This window comes from Rattus rattus, chromosome 12 (assembly GCF_011064425.1).
Source record: "Rattus rattus isolate New Zealand chromosome 12, Rrattus_CSIRO_v1, whole genome shotgun sequence".
Classification (NCBI taxonomy): Eukaryota; Metazoa; Chordata; class Mammalia; order Rodentia; family Muridae; genus Rattus; species Rattus rattus.
The window spans coordinates 2,379,981-2,405,509 of NC_046165.1; the positions used below are offsets into that span (position 1 = coordinate 2,379,981).

A 25,529-nucleotide genomic window follows, 5' to 3' on the forward strand; every position below is an offset into this window, starting at 1 on the left:
TTCTGTGTAGAGACCCACACAATCCCGTGGGTCCTCCTGCTCCCCCAACCCTCCCTAGAGCAGCCTCCTTCCCCACGCTATTGCAGCATACACTACACTAGTGCAAAGTGAGGGGAGCCTGTGGTCACAGCACGAGGATCCCTCTGACAGGTGTCTTAACACAGGCTCCATGGCCACCCTGAGAAGAGTCGAGCCCTGCTACTGATGCTGACCCAAGGCTCAGAGCAACTGCAGGGTCCCCTGAAGCTCTGGACGTTAGTGCTTTGGCTAGAACGCTAGTGACATGAAAGGAGCAGGTCTTTGAGAGCTATGCAGTTTGACGTGACCATGGGCTAGCCATGTCCGGAGGATGGACTACCAGATGGCACAGGCATAATGCACCACTCTGAGAGAGCCCACTTGAGGACAACCCGCGCCCAGGATGCTTCCACGCCTCGCCACGCGTCTGAACCATGGCACCCAGTGCTGAGGAGGTTTCCTGAGAGACTCTTCTAGACAGGCAGAAATCTCACAGTCACCTCAAATAGCTCCTGAGACCTTGCTTGCCCTTAGCGTCTCCCTCCGTGTTCTGCTCCCTGTTCACACTACTGACCCAAAGGGCCCAGGCGCGCTCTAAGGGACCCAGGTATTTGTCTGCTCCCCAGTAGCTCTGTAGGAGGGCAAGGCTGAGATTCCAGTTATCTCAAAGCCATGTGACAGCAAGTACAGCATAGTGGTTTCCTGTACACACGCCCATTCGCCCCCTGGCACGGAGAGGGCCCTACTTTCTCCCCTGCCCCCTCCCCTTCTCTGTAACTTAAGAATCGGGCAAATGTCCACAGCTAGAAACTAGGGATGAGGTCCCAGCCTGTCTGGTCCAAAATCCCACACTCTGCACCTCCATCCACAAACTAGTAAGCATCATGGGGGCCAAAGACAGAGAAGGACCAGGGGAGACCAGATCCCAGACGGGAACCATGTGGATGTGAGCCCTTTGTGAGCCCTGTCCTACCACAGCCTTTACCCGTGGAAAAACACAACATGGGTCTCAAAAGAGACAGGTGCTGCATTCAAACACGCCAACCCAGGAGCCTGCTGACCCTTCAAGGTCCCTCCTTCTTGGCCTGGAGAATCCTTGGGCATGGGGGGACCAGAGCCCGAAAGCAGCGGCATGCCACAGTGTGCAAAATCAGGACCTCTCCCTTCTACACATTTTACACGTTAGAGGCCAAGGTCCAAGGAAACCCTGCTACAAAGGGGCTTTGAGTTTCCTGAGTGCCCAAACCCTTTGACGAGAAGATCTTATTTTTGTTGGCTCCCTTGCCCCTCGAGACAATTTTCTGTAGTGGATGGTGAAGCAGAGTCCCCAGGGCGGGCAGAGAACTGGCCTCCCAAAGATGTCATCAGAGCAGAGGAGTAAAGAAGCTGGGCCACCCAGGACAAAAACAGCCGGTAAGAGAGGAACAGAGAGGGTCGGGCAGAAACACAGCAATCCAGTGTCCGGGAAAGGCAATGAAATGTTCTGAGCTTGAGCCAGGAAGCCGGTGAGGTAGCTGCAGGAGGCTCGAAGTTCAAGGCCATTCTCAGCTACATAGCCAGTTCGAACAAGCTTGGACCAAATGAGATCTCAAGTCAATTCAAGAATCAGCAAAGCAGAGAAGTGGAGTTTGGGGGATGATGGAAGAACCAAGGAAGGGGAAGGGGTGAGCCCAGGGCCCAGGAGGTTCCAGTTCAACAGGACAAAGGAATTGACCACATAAGAAATAGTAAGAATTTGCAACAGGGTAGAAATCTGAGCAGGGCCAGCCTCTGGGATAGAGACCAGCCCATCTGAGTGCAAGTCCCAAACTTCGGTGCATGATCAGCGCTTATTCTAGAACCATTTATGGGATGTCTTTGGGGTTAGGGGGGTATAGCTCAATGATAGAGCATTTGCGAACATACACTAGAGACTATTAGGGTCCAGTCTCCATCAGGCACAGAAGCACACGAGAGGGGGAAGGAGAGAGACATTACAGGTCCTCCTCTAGATTTAATTAGATGGACAGGGCAGGCTATCTGCTTTAACCGGCCCCCAGCACCCTGGTCCACATCACATGTGAAAACACCGCTCGACTGAACAGCGAGGCCCCCTGGCTCCCATCAATCACCTGGGCCACCCTGGTACTGTACACAGCCTCAGCCATCTGCCATGAGTTCACTTTATCCCCTAGGGCACCACATGCCCACCCCCATCACTCTCAGGTAATACAGTCTCAGTGCAGGGGCTGCTTCTACACACATAACACACACACACACACACACACACACACACACACACACACGCACGCACTCACTCGCTGTGCCCACTCTCCCCACAGCCTTCTCTATCAGTCACACACATCCTGACTTGTCAACCTGCACCACCGAGGAGTAAGGACATCTTCCCACCCAGGGCATGGGATGTCACATGTGTGCCTGCAGTCATGCAGGAGGGGGAGCAGGGCCAAAACATGACACATGCATTCTTTTCAATGCATTAGTCATTATCTAAGAGGTGCCAGACGCTCAAGTAACCTGAAGGACAGTGGAACCTGGCTCATGTCCAGCACCAAGCTCAGCCAGACCCAGTGCTCCATGCTTGGCCTCTAAACAAGAATGAGCTGCGGCAGGCAAGGGCAGAGGAGGTTCTGAGACCCTAATTCATCAGACGACTTGATGAGCTAGCAAAGAGGTGAAAGGGGACCCTCCCTTACCTCCAGGTCAGAGCGGAGGCACCACCTGATATAGAACCAGGGATAACCAAGGAGGGCCCCAGAAAGTCATGCCAGGTGCTTCCACCTGCCCCACCCCCACTATGTCCCCCACCCTGGGGCCTTTTTGATGTCTTTCTGCAAGACCTGCTTTACACGTTTTAATCTTCATTATTTTAAACCGGCAGAGTGGTGTTTAATTAAAATTTGGTCCATTAAGGGAGACACATAATTGCCAAAGAAAAGAAGGAACAAAACAAATTCCGAGCCCGTATTTAACGGAAGCTGTCAGAAACTGAGTCAGCGGGACTCGGAGGTCCCAAGAGCTGCCTCGGGGACAGCCAGGCCCCTGGTTTGTGGGGGGGGGGATCATGGTAAGATACAGTAGGAAAGATGGGAAACTTCTCTTACTTCGGAGGAACCTTACTGAATCCCTCTAAGCCCAGATTGGGGTTCAGAGCACGCTCGGGGAGATCTTGTGGGAGACTCGCTATCATCTTCTCAGCCTCAGGACAAAAAAGGGGGGCTTTTCGAGTTCCAGTCTCTCAACCCCCACTCTATCTCAGCCATAGGATTGTATTAGGATTGGAGACATAGGATGCTTGACACGAGAAAGGTTTACATCCTCAGCCTGGACTTTGAAGTCCCAGTACACCACCTCAGCATCTCTCTCTACCAGTTACCAGGCCTGGGGTTCAGGGACCCCCAAAATCAGTAGCTGGTCACTTATAGTGGTCTCATCCATACAGGCAACATCTCAGGGACACCTACAAAATAAAGGCCCTGCCAGGAGTTCGGCTAGAGACAGCATCCCCACACCTCCCTGGGGATAAATGAAGTTAGGATGATGTAATCAGAGGGCTGCCCCTAGTCTCCAATCTAAAGTTCTGAGGGGACCTGAAAAAGACGGGTAGCTATGGGTCTCCACCAGGAGGTGAAGTTGAAGGACTGGAAGGGAGTTGCTACTGCTTTGGGAATCCTGTCTTCTGGTACACAGGACAGAAGCCCGGCTCAGGGCTCAGGGCGCTGTCTGTGGTGCTGGAGACCGCTACAATCATCACACCAGGTCCGACTCAGAAGCTGGGCTTCCAGCGGGCTACGGAGCTGACTTGGGATCTGAGACCAGTCAGAACCCTCGCAAGTTGCCCAACAGGGCAGGAACCCAGTATATCTCTGGAAGAGCCACAGTCTTTCCCTGGGGACCATAGGCCAGGGATTTCTGAGACACTCCAAACCCTGCCCTCAGTCCTCCGGCTCTACAGACCTTAGCATCCACACAGACAACCTGACTGCTGCTGCCCCCAGAGCCTGCTGTCTCAGCCCCAGAAACCGGTCCAGCATGCTGATGTCAAGAGCCAGGTGGGCCACATCTCTCCACCCCCAACCCAGCTGGGTACAGGAGATTGTCTGGAGGCACCAGGGATCAACCCAGAGCCTGGGAGGAAAGCCAGCACCTGCCTTAAGGTTTAGGACCGGACTCCACCTGTGGTCTAGTTCCAAGTCCCATCCCCCTCTATGGTGTCCACCTCTCCCTCGGTGTCTTCTGGGGCCCAGTTGCCAAACAAGGCAATACTCCAACCTCCCACCCCCCACCCCCAGACACCTATCACCCTCTCCCCAGCCTGGCTTCTGGGCCTACCTCTGATGGAGTCTGGGAGAGGGAAGTGGGGTCCCTTCCTAGGACCAACAGGTCCCAGTGAGTCTCTCACAAACTACACCCCTGCCTGGCCAGGACTGTCCACAGGAAGGGAAGGGAGTGAGGCGTCCGTGTTTCAGGCACCTGCTATGCCTGTCTAGCCTGTTGGGGTCCGTGGTTGGGAGCAGAAAGAGTCCTTGCCCCACTTTTGGGGACGTTCCTGTCAGACCCAGATTTGTCCCCCACCAGGAAGATGAATGAGACACAGGGGGCGGGAGGAAGTGGGATGGACTAGGCAGAGATTGGGCGGGCCGACCTAGGAGACAGGCGGGACACCAGGGGTGCACCCCACAGTAACTTTGCAGCTCAGATAGGACCGAGGAGATATAAAAAAGACCTCAAGGGGCAGGAAAGGGACTTGCTGGCTGGGGACACTTTGGAGCTCAGGACCTTGATCTTGCTGTTTTCTGACCCCATCCATGTTCACCTCTTTATACCTGATATCGTCCCAATCTTGGTCAGCTCAAGAAAGGTCCAGAACACACACACACACACACACACACACCACACACACACACACACACACACCATCTAATTCCGTTTCCCCGTGCCCATGGCCCTCATCGAGAATAGACTACAAACCTCCTCTGACACCCGAACTTGCACCCCCTGAGAGGATCGACCTCGCCTAGCTCCACCACGACCCCCACTGGGGAGGTCTTGACCTCCCTGAGCCAACCAGTAGAGAACTTTACCGAAAGGGTCTCAGGGTGACCAGGCATCTTCTGACCATTATCTTCCCATCGGGGTTGACTGTGATCATTGTTCAAACTTGTCTGGGCGAGAAGCCGTGGGCGAGGCCGGACGCACCGTCCTGGGCCCCGCTCTAGCTGCCTCGGGAACCGGGAAGCCGCTGCGGGCCGAAGCCGGGGGTCGCAGAGCCGAGGGCGCGCGGGGCACCGTGGCTTCGCCGCTCTGCAGCCCCGCTCTGGGGACGGCGCGGCCTGGGCGCACAGGGCAGGGGTTCGGCGAGAGCTCCGGGCCGGGCGGTCTCTGTGTCTCCGCCCTCCCCGCTTCACATTTTGGGGAAGGCGAGGCGGCGCGCCCCCAGATCGCCGGCCGCGCGTCTGCCTGCTAGGCTCGCTGGCTGGGCGGGACGGCGCCGCGGCGCGCAGACGGGCTTCCCGCGGCGGGCGCCCTCATTCCCGGGACCCGCGCCTTCGGAGCCGGCTAGAGGCGGCCCAGGCTCCGCACCTGGGCCCCTGCACCTTCCGGCCGCGCTGCCCTGCAGCCGCGCGCCGCGCCGCGCCCATGGGCTTTGGGAGGGACCTCATAAGTCGCCCGGCCCCGCCCTCGCCCGCCTGCTCGACCGCCTGACCGCTCGCTCAGCCGTCCGCGCTCCGGGCCTGGGGGCCCGGCTCCAGTCCGCGCGCGGCGCTACAAACCCGAGGCGCTTACTTGTTCTCTGAGAGCTCGGCGGCCTCGCTTCCTCGGCGCCTGGGCGCCATCTGCGGCCGAGGTCTCACCGCATCTCCTCCAGGCTGTGCGAGGAGGAGGGGACCCGAGCGTGGCTGAGCCATGGTCCTGCGCCCCTCCCTGAACCATGTAACTTCCCAGGGCATCCAGGAACCGGAGAGCCAAGACCGCCTGGTAACTGTAAAGTAGGGAAAGATGGACGCGGAGAGGGGGGACCTTGTCCTGCGGGCCACGAGCCACCTCCCCACCCCCAGGAGCTTTTGTACCTATGGTTTCTCACCTGCTGATTCTCCTCGGCAACACCCATCCACCCCTGAGAACCCCCAAGTCCTCCCCACTTCTCACTTGTCTACACAAACTGGGTTGTGGCATTCATGCAAGCCAGGGAACTGTCACAGCGCCTGAGGTTCAGCCTGGATCCTCTCATCACTATGTTCTAACGGACTTCTATTATACAACCAGTACTAAAAAGTGACTGTCCTGTCACTTCCTCACTTAGAGTTGATGTGGTTTCGGTTCCTGATAGCCAGGAAATGAAATTATCACCCAGGCTTGTGGGCAGGCAGCTGGAGGCACCTAGACATGAGGCGTGACGGAGGCCCACAGAGATCCCATCGCCCTCAAACATTTCTTAGCCAGCCCGGGTTGGAGTGCTGCTCACCCCCTCCCGCTATCCATCACTCTTTAAGTTGGGCACGGTCAGCCTGCCTTGCTCAATGCAAATGTAAAGTACCTAGCTGAGGGAACCCATCAATTCGCTAACACTGACGACGCCTGGGCTTTTCCACTGGCGGGAGTGAAGGCAAAGGATAACAGACCTCAGGGACAGGTGAACGCAGGGTGGAGACGCTGACAAAGCAGACGCCGCTTGGTAAGGAAAGGCCTGGAAGAGGGGGGTAGCTGGCGGCGGAAGGGTCTGCTGGGGGGCTGCCAGGTGGTTGGATGGGACCAGGGTTAAGAAGGAAGAGAACAGGTGTCCTAATTAGGTTTCTTGCTCATTGCTGAGATAAACACCCTGACCAAAAGCAATCTTGGGGGGAAGGCTTGCTTGGCTAATACTGCCACGGTAGTCATCGCGAAGGAAGCCAGGGCGTGAACTCAAAGAGGGAACCTGAGGCAGAGCTGACAAGGAGGTGGTGGGGGAGGCTGCTTACTGATCATTCTCGGAGGCTCCTCTCTCTGCTTTCTACACCGCTCAATTGCCTACCCGGAAGCACTCTACCCAGAGCAGCACCATCACAGAGGGTTGGGAGCTCCATTAATGAGTGCTGAAGGTAATGATGTTTTGCTGCTGAGCCTAGCAGTGTGCTCTGTCCCTGGAACCCACATTGTAGAAGGAAAGAGTGACTTCTGCAAGTCATACACTTTCTCTGCCACACACACACATAAAGTAAATGAGGTAAAAGAATGCCTTTAACTATACTGTTGACAGTTGTGGAAAGAAAGCTGGGAAGATCAGGAGGGGATGGGTGTATAACTCAGTATTAGGGCACATGCAAGGCCCCAGGTTCGATCCCCCGCACTGCAAAATACATAATTTTTAAAAGATACTGGAACAAGCAAAAAAAAAAGCTGCAATATTACAAAGTATAGCAACAAAAGCAAAACTGGGCAAACAAGACTATATCAGATTTCCAGCGTTCTGCATATCAAAGGCACAAAAGAAGGAAAGATAGAGCTGGGGGATGGAACTGTCAATCATGAGAGTTAAGGCTGACTGGAAACGTGACAGGATGCAGAACCATCTAGCAGGCAAAGCGGAGGAGGTCTATGGGGAGTTTCTAGTCTTTACTGATCTATGAATAAATTCCAGAGGAGGGAGTTGTACAACAGTAGTCAATCGGCTTCCTTGAGCTCAGATGCACCATGACTAGCCACCCAATGCTCCCCACTGCCAAGCTCTTCCTGTACTGTGAGGCCCAGAATCCCTTGAACAAAACACCACCCCACCTCGAGCTGCCCCTTGAGAGGTATGTTGGTCCCAGCCACAAGGAAAGTAACGATACGCCAATGAGACATCTGATAAAGGGCTGATGATACTCAGAACTTATTCTTTACATGTTTACAGCTCGAAGCAAATACCCTGAACAGACGTTCCGCCGAGAACGACACACAAGTGAACAGGATGTGCTCATGAGAGGTGCTCTGCAGATCTGCTTGTTACTAACTCAAATCACAGTTAGCGAAGGCACGGTTGGTGTGTTTGCCTCCGCTTTGGTTCCAACACCAAACAAACAAAAACAGTATTTCATATTCATTAGGATGGAGGTGTTCAGAACAGTAAGACGTGTAGGGAGTTTTTCTGGGCAGAAATGTATTCATCTCTGACCTGTGCCCTCAGTATGAGTGCTGTCAAACTGAGTTCGGTCAGCAGAGGCCATATCATGAAAGGAGAAAGCAGACTCCTAAGATTTGTCGTCTGACTGGCACGCACATAAAATAAGAACTTCAAAGTCAACTCAGCGTTAGCCCTTGTCCTCAGAGATCATGTTGGGACCCACAGTGGGTTAATCCCTTCAGAGCCACAGGCAGCAAGAATCTTCGTCTCCTGGAGCTGCCACCCTTCTTTGTGGGACTTCCCTTAGCTCCCTTTCTTACTTGGTCCTGCTAGGATCCAGAAGGGAGAGGTCTTGAACTCGCCCGGCTCTTCTGGGCTTGCAGAAATGGCTCTTTTGGAGCCCTCCTGGAGTTCTCAGCAGATACCTTCTGAACTCATGGTCCAACACTCATCTGCAGCTCCTTAGTATGAAAAAACCCCTCTTCCAGGCATCTATTTAATGTTCCACTACCGGGGATCCATTTCTGCCACCCTCTCCTCTCCTAGACTGCCTCACCCTGTGGCTAAGCCCCAACAGCTCTCCTTCACATAGGGTTTCTGAGAAACGCCCACCGTCTGATAAACTGAAAGAAAGGCTATTTCCTATCATCCAAGAACAGTCTTCTTCCAGCCTCTGAGCAGAGAACTAAGCCCATCCCCTTTCCTCGGATATCCTGAAAAGGAATCAGGTGTCAGTAAGTTGTGACCAGGTAGATTCAGGCTCTGTGTCTGGGGTTCTCCCAGTCATCTGACTGAGATGAGGGGGACTCACATTCAAACATCTTGTTTCTAGAGGGCAGCATGGCTCAAGCTCACACTAATCATCCCCACAAAGTCTAGCAAAGGGCTGGGAGATGGCTCAGTGAATAACTACTTGCTGTACAACATGAGGACCTCCCCGACACTGGCGGGAAAAGTGAACATGGTTCTGTGCATTTCTTCACCCCAGCACAGTGGCTGAGGATGCATGAGAAGTGCCAAGACTTGCTGGCTGCCGCTCTAGCTCTGAGTTCAGTAAGAGACTCTATTCCCAATGGAGTAGGGTGAGGAGACTAGAGTAGGGCACCAAAGTGTGCACATGCACACACAGAGAGAGAGAGAGAGAGAGAGAGAGAGAGAGAGAGAGAGAGAGAGAGAGAGAGGGAGAGGGAGAGAGAGAGAAGAGGAGAGGAGAGGAGAGGAGAAGAGAGACAGAGACTGAGACAAGACAGAGACAGAGACAAAAAAGGGAGACTGGGGAGAAAATCTTTGTAAAAGCTTTTCAACCTTCAGCAGATGAAGTGCATGTCTTGGTCGATTTATATTGTGGGCTGTGTGCTAAGGCAAGAACACATCCCATTTACCAGTTTGATTAAAGACCTGTAACCTAAATATAATCTCGAAAAAACATAGAACAAATTCAAAACAAAATCATTCTCCTTTTAGAAATATCAGCTTTCTTCAAAAATACCACTGTATTTGAAGGCGGCAGAGCAGGCTGAGGAGCCTTTTCCAAGGGAAAGAAGCTGAAGAACCATGATCTATAATGTAGGAGCCTCTAGTGGAGGAAAAACGCAAATGCCATAAAGGACATCATAAGGCAGGTGACAAAGTACAATGAATTGCAGATCCATTTCAACGTTAGATTCCTGACAGTGGGAACAGTAGAATAGAAGCACACAATGAAGCATCAGGAGGCAAAGGACCAGAATGTGTGCAATTTATCCCCAGATAGCCCAGACACAATCTGTACACAGGGAGAGTAGATCTCCCTTTAACCACAAATTAAATAGAATAAGTGAATCTGCATAAAAGGTAAACACGCGTTTTGGATACAATTCTTTCGATCTGTCTGACGTTTGGCATTATTTGCAAGTAAAAAGAAATGGTTGATAGGTGCTGGAGAGATGGCCCAGAGGCCAGAAGCACTTTTTGATCTGCCAACTGACAGGAGTCTAGTTCCCTTACTGGGAACTATTGCATGTCCACCTGCAGTCGTAGTTCTTAGGGATCCAAAGTCTTCCTGCCTCCCTGAGCACCTGAATACCCCCCCCTCTCATACACACACACACACACACACACACACACACACACACACACACACACGTCTGTCTCCAAGAACATGGTCGATTTGTATCTTTAATAAAGAAAAAGGGACCAAGGGTCAAATATCTAATTTAAAATAAAAATCTCTTTTATTTTATGAATTCGAGTGTTTTGTCTACAAGTAAGTGTGCTGTGTGAGCCCGGTGCTGGCAGAGGTCAGAAGAGGGCGCTGATACCCTGAATGACCGTGAGCCATCCACGTGGATGCTGGGAACTGAACCCAGGTCGTCTGCAAGAGCAACTGCTCCTAACCACTGAGCCATCTCTTCAGACCCCCAGACACCTCATTTTAAATAATTCTCTTAAACCTCTCGTTTTGCTCTTAAGTTTTGTCTTTGTTTTCGAAGACAGTTTTACACTGTGGCTGGCCCAGGCCGCCCTGAAACTCACTCAGTTCAGATTGATCTCAAACTCAAGACAATTCTCCTGCCTTAAACTGCCAAGAACTTGGATTACAGTCTCAGGGAAACAAGACCAGGAAGAGTTTAACCGTTTTAATGTGAAAAACAGCACACAGCACACAAATAAGGGGGTTTTCTTCTCTTTCATTGTTTAGTTTTAGAAATGCTTAGAATTGAACACAAGACCTAAGTCGGGTGTTTAATTCTGACTTAGCTTCTTTCTACTAATAGGTCTTTTGACCTATTAGTCACTTCCACACTACCACCTACCACAGGTGATTTACTGCTACACAATTTGCTGTATGTACTTAACTTCCGTACTTTATTACTGACATCCATTTGTGTGCCTTTGTCATTGTTAAACCCTGCGCCCACTGACATCTTTCTCTTCATGAACATGTGTAAGAGCCTCCTCTGGCACACCTCCCTGAAATATGAGTAAGACGGCCCTGGGGGGCTAGAGAGATACAGCTCAGCAACAGACCAATTGAAAAAGCAAACGGGCCAGCACTGAGAAAACAGGGTGTGTGGTGGGGGAGACATATACTCTCATACAATCTTATATTTGCAGGATTCTCTAAAACGAGCCTCTTTCGTGAAGAATAATGGAAATTCAAAGAAAAACAAAATTTGCTAACAGAAAGAAGAGATGAAACCCCCAATATTACAGTAATTCGTCTCGAGCCAGGTGAGGTGTCATGTGCCTCCAATCTCAGCACTTGGGAGGTAAAGGAAGGCAGATCTCTGTGAGTTTAAGGCTGGCCTGGTCTACAGAGTGAGTTCTAGGACAGCCAGAGCTAAATAGTGAAACCCTGCAAAGGTAATATGTAGGAAATGGAGTGATGGCTCAGTGGTTAAGAGCACTTGCTGTTCGTCTAGAGGACTCAAGTTCAATTCCCAGCACTCACATGGCAACTCACAACTGTCACTCCAGGTCCAGGGATCCAGTGACATTTTCCAGCCTTCATGGACAATGCACACATGATGGTAAAATATATACATGCATGTAAAATACATTATATATACATATAATTATATATAATGTATATATCATGTCATATCTTTATTTTAACTTCTCATGTTTTGTAAAAATAGAGTAAAGCCAAGAGTTAACATAAATGATGAACGACAAAATTAAATTCTCTGGGTATAATATTCATACTCATATCCTCTAGTACTCTAAAGGATGAGGCAGGGGAGTTGCCACAAGTTCAAAAAGCAGCCTAGGCTATGTAGCAAGTACCAGGTTACCCAAATACCCAGGCAAGACCCTGTCCCAAAAGCACCACCACTGCCAAAAAGTTAAATGACTGAGTCCTGATTCTTAATTTGTAATTGAAAGATTCAGGTGAAGAACCTGTCACCATAGGATACAAAAACTACAATTGGGAAAAAAATAATGCTCTAACTGCTCACTGAATTCTTGACTGTCTCTTAACAGCATACGACATCAATGTTTTTCAAGTGAAAGCTGTGGAAAATAAAAGATCTATGTAGAGTGCACTGAGAGTTGCTGAGTGTGCAGGCTGTATCTCACATACGGAAAGTTAAACTTGGAGTGACTTGATTTTGGCTAAGCACCGACAAAATAGTCGCCCCAGTTCTCAACAGGAAGGACAGAATTTTGCAAGTGCAAAAATAAAAAAGGAGTAAGTGCTAGGTGGTCTATCCAGTGACAATCTGAAGGAGAATAAGATAATTAGGTTCCAATAATCTAAGAATGGCTTTACGACCTCTTCGCCATCTTTCCCCGGGCAGGCCCACAACTATCACTATGAAGGTTGAGCTGTGCAGTTTTAGTGGGTACAAGATTTACCTGGGATACGGGTGGTGCAACGCCAGGACCGACGGGAAGGTTTTCCAGTTTCTTAATGCCAAATGTGAGTCCCCATTCCTTTCCAAAAGGAATCCTCGGCAAATAAACTGGACTGTCTCTACAGAAGAAAACACAAGAAAGGACAGTCGGAAGAAATTCGAAAGAAAAGAACCCGCTTTCAAAAGAAAAGAACCCGCCGTGCAGTCAAGTTCCAGGGAGTCTTCACAGGCGCATCTCTGGGTGATATAATGGCCAAGAGGAATCAGAAACCAGAAGTTAGGAAAGCTAGGCAAGAGAAACTATCAGGGCTGTCAAGGAAGCAAGAAAGGCTAAGCAGGCATCAAAGAAGACAGCAATGGCTGCTGCCAACGCCCCCACAAAGGCATCCCCTAAACAAAAGATTGTGAAGCCTGTGAAGATCTCTGCTCCCAGAGTTGGTGGGAAATGCTAATTTGGTAGATCAGAGTTTAAAAATAAAGATCTGTCTTTAACTCTTTTTAAAAAAAAAAAAAGGAATCGTCTTATGAAACAAACATTTCAAACATACCCTCTCCTTATGTTATCTAGAAACTCAGACCCTAACTTCTATAAAAGACCTGAGAGGGGTTGGGGATTTAGCTCAGATGTAGAGTGCTTGCCTAACAAGCGCTTAAGGCCCTGGGTTGGGTCCCCAGCTCAAAAAAAAAAAAAAAAAAAAAAAAAAAAAAAAAAGAAAGAAAAAAGAAAAAAGACCTGAGATCGATGTTAAGTCTCGAAGTGCAAACACACACAGTGTGGTTACTTAGGTGCTAGTTCTCATAGTCTGAGACCTTCTGCATGTCACATGGCTACACGATATTCCCTAGCCGTGGAATTTGCTGTTTGATCTGGGATTCCACTTGAAGATATTCCAGAGGCTGGGCAGCTCTCTAAACACACTAAGCGTACATGTGAACAGCTCAAATGTCCAAGGGTTTCCATCAACAGTCACTTCAAAAGTCATAATAACTTACAGGTGTGAGCATGGAAATGCCCTCTGCTCTCCTCTGCCCTTCTTGAACTCTGACTCCTCTCTCTGGACCATTTTTTTAAACACTGAATTCTTAACGTGGCTTGGCACTTCTCCATTTTCTCTTCCTTGGCTTTGGGGCTTTTAAGAGGACATTCCAAATCTTCTAGGAAACACAAAAGCAGATGCAAATGCTTCAACATGTCAAATCTTTGGCTTCCTCAAATCCTTATGCTATTTATTAGTTTACTCAAAGTAGAGAAAACAATTTCCTAGAGAAGATACCTACTACGGAATTAAAGAGACAGGTGGGTAGTAAAACCCTTGCCTGGTTCCAATCCTGGGAAATTTTTGATGGACCGTAACAACTGGTCTATCCCGACCACTGCTGAAGGCAGGCTCTCGGGCCTTACTACCACCTCCAGAAAGAGCGATGAACTGTGTGTAAAGGCAGCTTAATCCAACATTCACATTAAGGTCTCTCAAGGTGGCATTGTGACCTTTTACTGCAGATAGTTCTCCACTGTGTGGGTTTGAACTCTTGCGTGCACATACGTATGCATGGATACCAGAAGCCAACTTCAGGTGTGGTCTTCAGGAAGTTCATTATCTGAAACAGGGTCTCTCCCTGAAACCCTAGGTCTGCCAATTAGGCTACACTGGGTGGCCAACAAGCCTTAGGGATCTACCGGTCACTGTTCCCCCAGTACTGAGATTATAACTGTGCACCACTGCTTGGAGGTTAATCCCAGTACAAGGGAGACAGAGTCAGAGTCAGATGGATCGCTGCGTTTGAGTTGAGGCCAGCCTGATCTACAGAATGAGTACCAGGATAGCCCGGAAGAACACAGAGAAACCCTGTCTTGAAAAACCAAACAAACCACCACAACAAAAAACCTGTGCTACCCAACTAGATTTTTGCACCAGAAATGAGGATTGAATATAGGACCTCATATTTCCGTATCAAGCGCTTTACTGGGTAAATGAAAAATGGAAGTCTTCATTCTGAATAGTCACAAAAGGATTTTATTTTAAGAAAAAAAATAATAGACACTGCTACTGTGACATTTAATTAGTGGTGAGTATATGATACCGTTTAATGCATTTTCATGTATCTTTGAAAGTTCCAAGCAATTAAGTCACAGATTCCCATCAACACTAAAGACTTCTGCCTTCTCTACATTTCAAAGTAAATTGAGCTATCAAATTTTTACCAGTCTTGGACTGGAGGGATGGCTCAGCGGTTAACAGCACTGACTGCTCTTCCAGAGGTCCTAAGTTCAATTCCCAGCAACCACATGGTGGCTCACAACCATCTGTAATAAGATCTGATTCCCTCTTCTGGTGTGTCTGAAGACAGCTACAGTGTACTCATATACATAGAATAAATAAATCTTTTCTTTTTAATTTTTTTTACCAGTCTAATGGGTAGAAAATGGTGTTTCTTGTGGCTGGAGAACCAGCTCAGTGGCTAACAGGATTCGCTCTTCTGTCAAAACACCCAAGTTCAGTTCCTAGCACTCTTGGCTCACAACCACCTATAACTCCAATTCCAGAGGTCCCAGTGATCTCTGGCCTCCACAGGCACCAGGCACACACATAGTTTACCCAAATACCTGTAGGAAAAAAATACATGTAAAATAAAGATAAGTAAAAGTATAAGAAGAAAGGAAGTCGGGCTAATGAGAGGGCTCAGTGCTTGCTATCAAGCCTTATGACCTGACTCCAGTTCCCAGAGCCCATTGGTAGAATGAGAGAATGAATACCTCAGGCTGCCCTTTAAGCTCAGCATTTTGGATCCAGGGGTAGGAGCATCTCTGTGATGCAAGGCCAGCCTGGTCCACATAGCAAGTTACAGGGCAAACTGGGACTACTTGGGACTATCCTATCTCAAAAAAACAAACTACTGAAAGGCTAATTAGAAGTTAGACTATATGACAGTTTCCGTGATGAGGTGGGACTTTTCAGGGTGTAACTATTTTGAAGTCACTCCATGTTCCTGTAATCAGTCTCTCACCCATGCTCCATAAGAAAGTCCAATAAACTCATTAGTCTCACCATGTTGGCCTTAAGCCTTTCAGACCAGGGTAAGCAAGTTATGGCTAAAAGAGAGGTAATGACAGCCTAGAACCTGTCAGACTCAAAAAACCAGCTCAATGGCAAGTACATACATGACCCTTTCTTTAAACCTGTCAGAGGTGGGAAGATGCCTGGCAGCTCCAAGGAGACAACGCAGGACAAGGGAACAGGATGGGTCGAGGGAAATGACTGTGAGTTATAGAATGATAGCTGAAATTGTACCTCCACATGGCTATACCCAATGTCACTCTTTTAAGGGAACAATGGACAGTTATGGAGGTTGTACACCTTTAATCCTAGCACTCAAGAGGCAAAAGCAGGCATATATCTATGAGCTTGAGGCCAGGCTGGTCTACATAGTGAATACCAGGCCACCCAAGGCTACACAGTAAGACCCTATCTAAAATATCCAAAAGTAAACATGAAAAATAAATAAAGGAAGGAAGGAAGGAAGGAAGGAAGGAAGGAAGGAAGGAAGAAGGTAGGAAGGAGGGATAGAATCTTTCAGGCTGTATATGATCTTGCTGACATTATTCTTTAGTGTCCCCTTTGTTGTTTATACCTTAGATCAGTTGGTACTTGCTTGGAATGGACAGCAATGGATCTACACAGGCTGTAAGAAAGGTTTTGCTCAACTGGTGTTTTCATGCTTCCCTCTGACGTTCCTTGCAGATTTGGGGAACAGTTAAAGACAAGGAAATATATTTCAGTAAGAAGTTGTTTGCTTGCTTGGTTTTTGTTGTTGTTGTTGTTGTTGTTGTTGTTGTTGTTGTTGTTGTTGTTTAAGACATCCTAGATAGGTTGGGGCGGGGCACTCCCAGAAGCCCCAAGGATAATCCTGAGGCTAGCAGTGGGTAACTTTCCTATGAGTTGTTGGCCAGTGAGGTCCCTGAGCCCCAAACCCCCACCCGCAAAGGGTTATTGACACTTCTGTTTGTCATATACAAAAACTAACAAGAGCAAATCCCTGCCAGACATGGTGGTGCACAACTTTAATCTGCACACTGGAGAGACAGATAGATATATATCTCTGTGAGTTTGAGGCCAGCCTGGTCTACATAGCAAGTTCCAGGTCAGCCAAGGCTACTCTGTAAGACCATATCTCAAAAAGACAAAACAGCAACACAACAGTAAAATAATAAATAAATAAAGACATGGGATGTCTTGGAAGAAACAAAGCTGTGATGGAGCTGAAAGAGCTCCCTCCCGGATGGTTAGCTTCTGTAAGTGCAAACTGTCAGGACAGAATTGTCCCTATAGACCTACTCAGCTGTGAACACCCTTTGTGCTACACTGTACAAGTCAAGGGGAGATGTGCTGGCTAGTGCAAGAGTGGTATACACTGTTTTGGGTGCAACCTTTTAATTGGGTTTAATGTGAATTCCATGAGAGGGAATTCATATCTGGTACTGATTGGCCTTGCTTGTGGGAAAGGCAGTTACAGAGGATGACAGTTTGTCGATGGACACATCCATAACTGATCAAATGGCTGAAGGCAAGTGACAGTTGAGGCAGCATGACTATCAAATAATGATCATGAACCCTTTTCCTCTTGCAAGGCTCAGGGCACACTGTGAAGTAAGTAGGCAGACAGACTGTAAGAGTTAAAGGGAGTAGAGTGCTGTACAGCAGTTCTCCCCCTTCCCCCCAGCATAACCGGATTCTATCTTGAACTTTGCACTGGAACCTGATGCAGCTAGAGAAGAACAATACAGTTGTGATCAGATCTTCAGCATAGACAATAGAACTATTAAAACCCCCTAGTAGATGGAAGGAAGGAAGGTCAGGAGACCCTCACCTGAGATGCTAGCTATTGTTCCCCTGCCCCACATGCTTGTGATCTAGGGAGCCGCTAGAGTTTGTAAGAAGTGGAAAAGTAGGGAACTACAGCAATGGCTCATCGGTTAAGAGCACTTCCAGAGGACCTGGGTTCAATTCCCAACACCTGCATGGCAGCTCGCAACTGTCTGCAGCTCCAGTCCCAGAGGATCCAACACCCTCACACAGACATACATTCAGAGAAAACGCCAACGTACATAAAATAAAATTTAAACCCTGAGTCCTATAGCCCTTCATGGTGGTGGTAGGAATCTCGGCGCAGCTCCGTGTGCCCAACCCCCCACACCCCACACCCCACAACCTACCACAGGCTCTTCACCGGGACGCTGCACAGGTGCTGAGCCCACCCAGGTCTGGACAGTGGTGAAGTATTTCCTGGGTCAGAGCGTGCTCCAAAGTTCCTGAGACCAAGTGTTCTCTGTCTTCTGGCAACGGTACCCCAGGAGGTGACCCCTGATGAGAAGCTTCTGTCCCGGGGACTCCTGACCAAGACCAACCGGATGCCACGTTGAGCAGAGCGAGACTGTTTCCTGCCAACGTTGTTCACTCAGTGTACACCCTGGAGGACTCTATTGTGGACCCACAGAATCAGACCATGACCACCTTCACCTGGAAAATCAACCGCACCCAGCTGATGGTGGTGGAGGAATGATGTGTTTACTGTGCGAACTCTGCCAGTAGCGGCTGGACCGTAATCAGTCAGGAAGCCTGGGTCTCCTCTAGCATATTTGGCATCTCCAGAGCTGTCCAGGAATTTGGTCTTGCCAGGTTCAAAAAGCAATGCGACCAAGACAATGAAAAGCTTTGATTATATCCTGGCCAAGCTACAAGGGGAGGCCTCTTCCAAAATACTTGTTGAGACAGCCAAAGAGGTCAAAGAGAAAGCAAAGGATTCTGCACTGGAAGCTACAGAGAAGGCCAAAGACCTGGCCAACAAGGCCACCACAGAGCAGCAGCAGCAGTAACTCCTACCGCTTACTTCCTCTCCCTTCTACCCAGTGTTACTTGATTATTAAAGATCAACCTGCAGCCCTCTCTGCTCTCTGGGGTGGTGGGTCAAGGTGCTGTCCTGGTCAGCATCTGCACCACACCCAGCTCTATCTACCTGGCCAGATGGGTGCAGTGACTTGCCCAAGGTCACAGCAGTGCACAGGTGATAGATTGTATTCTCTGCTGTGTCCCCAGTACCCTGACAACTATTTAGCACACAACAAACACTTGATAAACACATGATCTGAGTGTCCTCCCCCAAAATAAATCCTAATTTTTTAAAAAAAAAATTGTATGAAAAGAAAAATAAAAGTGTAATTAAAAGTAGACCTACTTGATAAAGTTTTGATGAGGTTACCATCTGTCTTAGTTAATGTTCTATTGTTGTGGAGAGACACCGTGACCAAAGCAACTCTTACAAAAGAAAGCATTTAATTGGGGGCCGGCTTATCGGTTCAGGAGGTTTAGTCTGCTATCACCGTGATAGGAAAGAGACAGACACAAGGCTGGAGTAGCAGATGAGTGTTTTATATCGTCATCTTTAGGCAGCAGACAGAGAGAGAGACAGAGACAGATAAAGACACAGATACAGACAGACACAGAGACAAAGACAATCGGAGACGGAGACAGACAAAGGCAGACAGAGATAGAAGGCCTGGCAGGGCTTTTGAAACCTCAAAGCCCCCACCTAGAGACACACCTCCTCCATTAAGACCATACCTAACATGGCCACACTTCCCAATCCTTCCCATATACTTCAACAACTGGGGACTAAACATGGAAGCATATGAGTCTATGGGGCCACTGTCATTCAAACACCACACCGCCATCCATGATGGGGCGGGACTTTAGAGTGAGTGATACATCTGTCATCTGTGTGTCTGCAAGTGACCACTCGTGAGGGCTCTCTAAGCAAAGCCTAACAAATCCATTGTCCTCACTGAGCTAGACTTCAGTGAATTTACACTTTAGTCTGTTGTGGGGACCCATCAAGGGTAAATGGGTACTTCACAGGAAGTGCTATACTCCAGCTTAAGTGGCCATTCTCTTGTCCCCATACCCCATCTCAACGTAGAAACATTGGGATTACAGATGTGCCCACCTATACAGTCTAAGCTGTTTCAGTAATTGGGAGTCCATAGATGCCTGAACAGATCTGTAAGGATAAGAAGACTATCACCGAGCTGTATTTACCTGGGAGACTCAAAAGCCTCTACAGAATATCTTAAGCAAAGAGAAGATCCAGTAGTTAATCTAGAAACAAAGAGCCTGGTGCTGATGGCAGAGTAGCTAAAATGCATCTGAGATCCGGGTTCCAGAAATTCTCTCTAGTGCAAAGTACTTTGACTTCAGTGTTCCAAGAAGAATTCACACTTTAATTTTTTTTTTTTCAAGAAAAAAAATCTACATCAAAACTAGTGACAGAGTATAGTGCCCACCATTTTGGAATCTTCTGGCAGAATATGTAACAGGAAAGCACCAAGGAACTCTGTAAACCCTTGGCATCTTCACGAATACCAGCACCGTGGTAACCAGCTTTATGCAGGGGAAGTAGCCGCACACTAGAGATGTCAGACAGTGAGGACAACATCCTTGACACTATCAGTGGTACACACAGATAGGTAACAATAGGGCACCACAAAACCTACAGAAGGAAGTAAATAGTTAAAGAGAAGCAGGGCTTGGTAGCATATCCCTGTAACTCTTTAACACTTGTAAGGTAGAGGCAAACAGGATCGGGAATTCAAGGACAATCTACCTATCAAATTCCAGGCCAGTCTTGGCTAGGTGAGACCTTATCTCAAAATTAAAAGTAAGCGCTGAAAATAAGATCTATAATGTATGGTACCACTATACTAATCTGGTATTAGCTATTGAAAATACCAGATATCTATTTTATGCCCTAGAGATGTTTTGAGATTTATCAGCATCGGGCACGCCATGCTAAAAACAGAGCAAGAAGAGTGGTAACAAACACGGAAAAAGGGTCGGGACTAATGTAACAACATGGTCAAGGTATGAGAGTGAGATATCAAAGCTTTAAACTGACTGTTGGAAAAATGACTGCTTAGAAAAGTGAGTTGTTCCTCAAATTGGTAGCCGCGTTTCGCTAATGTATGACACTGAAGGTAATTGTACTCATTGTATGAAGTTTTAAATCAATACTTTGACTCTATGGAAGTACGGTTAGTTTTAATAACTGGAAATGTCTGCATTTCCCTTTGGTGTAAACACTTTAAAAACAGATAGAATGCCCACAGAAATCTTTCCCAGAATGATCACCAATGTGAAAAAATGTCACACCAAAACTACAACTGAGGAAGGCCAGTTTCCTTTCTCTAAGAGAGGAGAGATAACAGCACTAAAGTTTAAATCTACCTTCTACACAATATGTCCTTTCGGTTTAAGATAATGCTTTGTCCTTATCTCCAGTTTTCAAAATGCCAGGAAAACCTTTCTCTCTCTCTCTCTCTTTTTTTTAAACGTTTCTAGGAAAGAAAATGAATACAAAAATTTAAGTGATTTGGTAATCCAGATCCAAAATGAAAGCCAGCTCACTCTTTACCTTTCCTACTGTCTTTCTGCCAGAAGCAGCATTCATCCTAACATCCTGAAAAGGAGGAGGGAAGGTCAAAGCAGTGTCACAGGCAACAAGTATTTGAAGGAAAGAGGACATAAAGGAAAAGGTTAAAAGAAGAAGCACAATTCCAAATTACTGAGTATAGACCCTATATTAATATATATTGTGCAGACACTTGATCTTCCTTTATGGGCTGGATAAAGGCTCCTCTGAGGCATATCTAATTAGGGATGACTACAAGGAGCCAAAGGAAAGGAAAGAACTCTGTAAGGTACCAGGATGTCAGAGCAGTCTCTTTCCTGGGATCCCACAGTTAAAACACAGTCACAGTTAAATGAAGGCATGACAAACACTTCAGGTTATCAGTTAAATTTTCTCTCACTCACTCCTCCTCCTCCTTCTCCTCTTTATGAATTCATATTATTTTTAAAACACTTGACACATGTTTAAACACTCCTCTGTTTCAGGAAACAGTGCATGTTCAGCTAAGGAAGGGAAGCATGTAATGAGGAACTTAACAAGGGCTGATATTTTTTTTTACAACATTCTTTAAAAACTGAAAAACCTCTTTAAACACCAGGAACAGCTTAAATAATTCATTCTGGGCCTGAGGGTTACGTGTGGACAGTCCCTATCTCTGGTCTGCTTCTGGCAGTGTTCTCCTGGGTTTCAACCGTGACAGTGGGCCCAATAAGCCCACGCAAAGACTCCAAAGCGCCTATGCCTTTGCTTCTGGTCTTCAAGGTGCACCTCAGAGGTCTGTATGTGTCTTGTACCACATGGAGCTCTGTGCCAAAAACACAGACACGGTGGCCTCACTGAAGCGATGAAGTGCAAGCTTTTAGGCCTGAAGTGAGTCCGACCATCCCTCCACAAGCCTCCCCAGGCCTGAGGGCGTCCCTTCCAGGCGGCGACTGTAGAAAGCAAATCAAGCCTGCCCAGCCTGGGGCCTCGGGTAGGGCGCCCCAGCTTTGGCCATTGTTTTGTGGTGGGGAGCTGATGAGAGTTACTTGCTCTCGGGTCCCTGGGGTCCGGCAGCTGCGAAGCGCGCAGTAGTGCGAGAAAGGAGCGCGGAGCTCTCCCGGCGGAGCGGGAGGGCCGGGCGGCACCCCGCAGGCCGCAGGGAGCCACGCACCTGCCCCGCCCACCTCCAGCCGGGCGCCGGCCTCCTGGAGCCCGGGCGCCCGCTGCGCTGCGCGGCTCAGGTGCGCGGGACCCAGAACCTTTCGGTCCGCGAATGCCCTCTGTCAAGGGACCGTTTGAAGCCCTCGAGCGAGCCGGGCTCTCCGCGGCAGCATCTAAGGTTCCCCAGAAGGAAGTGTGGTGGAGGATTCCGTCCTGCTTCACTTCCAGAGTTGAAAGCCCGAAAGCCGTCGGTTCTGCACAGAGGAGCAGTCGGGCGCGAGCTACCAGTCTCTGATGAAAATAATTGTTCTCGCACGCACTGTCCTGTGCCCAGAGGCGCACGTGCGCGCACGCGAACACACACACACACACACACACACACACACACACACACACACACACACCCCTCTCTAGCTGCCCAACTTTAGTATTCTGATCATGCAGTTTTCAACAACTTGCTTGACACAATAACAAAGACATTTAAATGCCAGGACGCAGACTTCACTTTTTAACCTGCTGAGAGGAGCTACTTTCAAAGCTTCCCCACAGCGAATAAACTGACAAAAAATATGGGGTGCACTTATAAATTAAACACCTTACCCTCAAAGCAACGTTTGTTAATCAGGTTTCTAAAGCAATAGCCGTGTCTGTCTTTCTATTCACCCAAATAATGCCCCAAGAAGGAACCCCCTCACACAGGAGAGCGCTGGGGAAAAATGAATTATACCCATAGCTAGTAAAACTCATCTTAAATCAATAGAACACCACTTGAACTTGAGTTTCCATTGTTTCACTGGACCATCAATGTTTTTAATTAAACAGAGCTACCCTTTCTGCTAAAACATTACATAAAAGGGTTAGGTTTCTACTTTTGTTGAGGCAGCTGGCGTTTGTTGGCTGTTGTGTTTGAGCAACAGACTGTTCAATAGAAGCGAGAAATAGCTCAACGCGCTCTTAATAGACCTGTTTCGACAATGTACCTTGAAAAGGAATACATTGTGTTATTGTGTTAGTTTGCTACAAACCTATTAGAAGAAAAATAGCGTCCATCAGGTCTAACAAAACGCATTTGTATTATACGCACTTATCTGCTTCAAATACACTTCTTGGCACAATGTCTAGGATTCAACTAGATCATCAAGAGCTGGACAGAACACATACCAGTTAGGTAATGATACACAGGCTAAAAATAATAATAAAGAAAGGCTTACTCTGGCGGTAATCGCGACCTTTTATTTTTGACGAAGATACAAGCAGCCCTACTTTACTTGAAAATACATTACAAACTTGTAGGTTTCCCCGACCAAAAAAAAAAAAAAAAAAAAATTAAAGATTTGTGTTGTGTGATTATTGATCCAGATCCCACAGCTGGAACAAATATAATCCACTTTCGATAACAATTTGTTTCGGAGAAGGATTCAGGGCAGAAATACAGTATTTTAAAAGCAGAATTAAACAGCGCAAAGATCCGGGTTCTTTAGGGAAATGTGTGAAACAAACAAATCGAAAGCAAGGGTTCCAGCCAAGAGGTTGGGGAGTAGCGCTGCCTAGCAGCAGGAAAGGAAGCGCTTCTTGGGAAATGCTCTCTTAAAAATGAATTTAAGACATGTTTTTTATGGCATTTTTTTATGGCATTTTGAACAGAGAATGAAACTTGAAGCACAGAAATAGGTGGCATTCCAGCGACGTACCCACTGCTTCCTGTACTTCAAACTTTAAGAGGGAAAATAGAGGCAAACTATGAGGCTAATTTCCACTCTGAAATTGCTTCATAGAAAAGATAGCTAAAGTGGTATCCGCCCTCCAGGCATCTGCAGAAAGCCACGTGGTTCCTAACCTGCATGTTTGGTTTTCAGCTGCAAGATTTTGAGAACACAAGAGAATGGTAGGTTGCTTGCTAGTTAGCTCAACAGAGAGAGAGAGAGAGAGAGAGAGAGAGAGAGAGAGAGAGAGAGAGAGAGAGAGAGAGAGAGAGAGAAAGGAGAGCTGACATAAGTTACAATAGCATCCTATGTAAAATCTACATAAAAAACTAGACGAGAAATACAGTATTTTAAAAGCAGAATTAAACAGCGCAAAGATCCAAATACTTCATTTGTTACATTTCTGAATTAGTAAGTTATTGCATGAGATTTTAGAAAAATGTTATCCTGTAACTTTAGACAATGGTTTTGCTACTTTTACAAAATAGCTGTGTTAGATTCTTCCAAAAAGTAATTTGAAATCAGGTGGCTGATGTAACTGCTCTCTTCATTTGAAACATTTTCTTTAAAAATGTGTGTGTGTGTGTGTGTGTGTGTGTGTGTGTGTGTTGGATAATAGTGGTACTTTAAGACTTTTCACTGACACCTCCATCCTACTGTGTCCAAATCTAATTTTTAAAGCTATTTTATTTGGATTTCAAAAATAAAAATGAAATCCTCAACCCCAAATTGCATATTATAAAATTAGTTTCTTAAATGTATAAGTTTGACAGAAGAGTAGACATTGTCAATTTAAGATTTTTCAAATTTTACATATATACAAATATACCAGATATAAAAGGACTTTTTTAAGTCTGTGATTTACAACTTTAAAAAATATTTTGGGGAGGGGCTGGAGGTAAGTTTTTGAGGGGATGCATATTCGATGTATTTTAATTTGAACAGATTTTTCAAATTAGCAAATATTCACTAAACAGGGCCTTTAAAAAAAAAAAAAAAGCCCAGCAAAGGAAGAAAAGGCAAGAACCTTGTCTTGAAGGTAAACTGTAATCAGACTCTTTGTCTTGTGCATAATCTTGAAAATCTTCAACTCTCCGCCCTTACAAAAGATCTTCAGTAGGATATGAAGACTAGATATTTCTATTTATTTCTCTACAGTTAAAAATATGCATTATAATTTGTCCCTACCTAAAGAATAAAAGATCAGATTTCTGTTAACCTTCTCATTTTTCTCTAGAGGTTAGTTTTTTTAATTGTTGTTTTCTTATTACTGACATCTAAAAGAAAGTTTTAACCAATAAAATATTGAAAAGAATGTACTGTCATTCACCCTAATCAGCACCTAATTTGAAAGATTTTTGGACAATGTGTTTTCAAAGTGTTTACATATTCTTGCTTTGCCTCCAGTGAGTAAATGAATTATCATTTCCAATTTCTTTTGGCTTCGCGAGCCTTTTAGCTCAGAGGTGAGGGAAGTAAGTGGGATCAATATATTTTAACCACTTCTGCCACACAAGATTATTTCAATGCCATTCTCTGCTGTTGTGTCTCAAAAAAACAGTGGCCAAGCCCACTACCGGCTGCCCAGACATTCAGCCAGATCCACCCCTGGGCACAGTCTTCAGAGGGAAAAGATTCAGCTTCCAAACTTGATTAAAAACAGCCTAACAATTCCTGCCCTGAAAGACATGTGTGGTTGAAGAGCCCAGTAAATTGCTGCAGAGAGGAGGTAGCTGGGGTCTAAGTGTGCTTCACTGGGGAATAGGAGGGAGCTCAAAGCAA

The 25,529-nt window shown here is 47.1% G+C and overlaps 2 pseudogenes; both read left to right on the top strand.

Moving 5' to 3' along the window:
- Positions 1–12,385: 12,385 nt before the first annotated feature.
- On the top strand, positions 12,386–12,893 carry LOC116913863 (annotated as a pseudogene).
- A 2,743-nt stretch (positions 12,894–15,636) lies between these two features.
- Positions 15,637–18,364, top strand: LOC116913864 (annotated as a pseudogene).
- Positions 18,365–25,529: the final 7,165 nt, after the last annotated feature.